Source organism: Lipotes vexillifer, unplaced genomic scaffold, assembly GCF_000442215.2.
Source record: "Lipotes vexillifer unplaced genomic scaffold, Lipotes_vexillifer_v1.1 scaffold205, whole genome shotgun sequence".
Taxonomy (NCBI): domain Eukaryota; kingdom Metazoa; phylum Chordata; class Mammalia; order Artiodactyla; family Lipotidae; genus Lipotes; species Lipotes vexillifer.
This window is the reverse complement of record NW_006781396.1, coordinates 2054096-2056701: the sequence shown is the minus strand read 5'-3', so window position 1 is coordinate 2056701 and position 2606 is coordinate 2054096.

The window sequence follows — 2606 nt, the reverse complement described above, 5'->3', positions numbered from 1 at the left end:
AAGAGAGGTTTATGTGACCCCCCCCCCCCCCCCACCCCGTCCCCACTCCCAACCTCCTTTCATGGAACCCCCGACTGAGTTCTGGAGGCAGAAAGGCGTTGATTTGAATCTTGGCTCGGTCGCTTATCAGCTGCGTGACTCTGAACAAGGTACTAACCTCTCAGTACCCCGGGTTCTTCATACGTAAAATGAGGCTAACCAGAGTACCGACCTCACGGGGTTGTGTGTTAGGCTCAAGGAGATGGTCGCTAGGGGGAGGGGGAGGGCAGCCAGAGCTTTTTGAGAGCAGTTGTTACTACTTGCACGGCCCCCCTCTGGGCCTCATAGAAGAAGGCTGTTAGGTTGGGATGATCAGAGGAGGGAACCCAGACTTGTCTTCCTAGGGATGCCTAAACGGCATCCAAGCCCAGGGCCATCTGGCTCCAGTTCTGTCCACCACACCAGGTGGCCTCCCCAGCCAGTCCATAGCATCGCATCCCAGCTCCCTGGGGCCAGGAGCAAGTCCCTTTGTAATAGTGAGATGGCTTCTGTCCAGCACTCGGAACTTTCAGGGTATTTCCAAGCCAAGGAGTGATGGGATGCTTTCTCATAGCGCCGAGAGTTGTAAAGTATCAACCCAGTGGAGAGCACTTTGGATGTTTTCAGTTTTCTTTCCTTCTCCTTTCTTCCTCCCTCACCTCCTCCTTTCTCTCGCCCCTTCTCTTTCCTCCTCACGTACATTCCAGAACAATGATGATGCCCAGTGGCTGTGCAGTAGTGTACCGTTTACAAATATTTCCCTGACATTCTCTGGCAATGCCTGCAAGCAGGCATCAACTCCGCCCACTTGCAACGCCTCTATGCCTCATCCCCACCCCAGACACAGAGCAGAGGCCCTCCAGGCAGGAAAGTGTTGCTACTCCATTCCTAGGCCTTATCAGAAGAGGCCTCCACAGCCAGCCCACAACAACATCGAGCCAAGGGAGCGGGTCCCACCAATCACTGGGGCCTGCCCACTTGCCCAGCCGTTCCCATCCCCTCCCTCGTCCTGGAATCGGTCTGCTCTCAGAGTTGGCTGCAGCCGCAGGGTTTTCTGTATCCTCTGCCCTTGGCAGCCTGTCCCCCCAGGGAGAGCACAAGTTCCTCCAAAGCAAGACCCCAGCCCTTGGCACCTTTGGGTCTTTGCACTGTTTTTACTCTCAACGCTTCTGACAACAAATGTGGTGGGTTTCTTTTTTCTGATATACATACCAACAACAAATTCTCCAACTCTCTGGAAACCAGCTAGGTGTCCTACAATTCAATTTAATTCTGACACCAACTCCATGGAGCCTCAGACCCCACAGGTTGAGGGCTCAGTCCCACAAGGTTGTCCCCACTTCAGACTCCAGTCACAAGTATGGGGTACCTAGGGCGCCCAATCTGCTGTCCAACTTGGTGACAAAATCGAGGGTTCCCACACATCCCCTTCACTTTCAATAATTTGCTAGAACGGCCTATAGCACTCAGGAAAACAGTTAACTTACTATCCCTGGTTTATTATAAAGGATACAAATGAACAGGGTACCAGGTCCAGAGCTTCTGTCCCCATGCAGTTGGGGTGTGCCACCCTCCCTGCAGGCAGATGTGTTTGCCAACCCAGCAGCTCTCTGAACCCCCATCATTTAGGGGTTTTTCTGGAGGTTTATCATATAGGAATGATTAATTAACTCATTGGTCATGGGTGATTATGTCATCTCCAGCCCCACTCCCCTCCCTGGAGGTGGGGTGTGGAGCTGAAAGTTCCAAGCCTCTAATCCCTGGGTGGGTTCCTCTGGTGCCACCAGCCCTCATCCAGAAGCTATCTGGAGCCCACCAAGCCCACCTCATTAGCATAAATTCAGGTAAGGTTGAAAGGGGCTCGTTATGAACAACAAAAGACTCTCCCATCACCCCCATCACTCAGGAAATTCTATGGGTTTTAGACAGTCGAGTCCAGAACAAGGGAACAGACCAAACATATATTCCTGATTCTAACACAATATCATGGGACCCCATCGCAGGGCAGGGCACAGAGCAGGTCTGCTTAGTGAAGGGAGTACAGTGTTCTGTGAGCCTCACCACGAAACAAGGCTGCCACCTCCCCCGGTCCCGAGAGCAGCCAGCACTGAGCTCACCCCTGTGGGGTCAGGGGCATCTCCGCAGGGGTTTTAGACCCAGACAGAGCTGGTGCTACATCCCAGCTCCATCTGGGCTTCCCACAAGCCCAGCTTTCTCAGGTCCCTCCGTAAGAGGGGCACAAGGCGACGCCGGCCCCTCAGGGCATGTGACAATAATGAGACAGTGGATGTCAGGGGCACAGCAGAGAGAGGGCAGGATAAAGGTGGTTGCCTTGGCCTGTAATTTAGACAGAAAGGTCTGGCGGCTGGTGGGAGGGCCTGGTGGGGCCGGGATGGTCCTGGGGACTGCGTGCTGCCGGCCCAACTACGCCCCTGCCTCAGCCAGACAACGAGCCTCTGGAAGGTGTTGGCACACGGGAGGGTCCCTCAAGGGGCGCGGGGGGGGGGGGGGGGGGGGCGGCCGCCCCCCCCCCTGCCGATGCAGGGGACATGGGTTCGAGCCCTGGTCTGGGAAGATCCCACATGCCA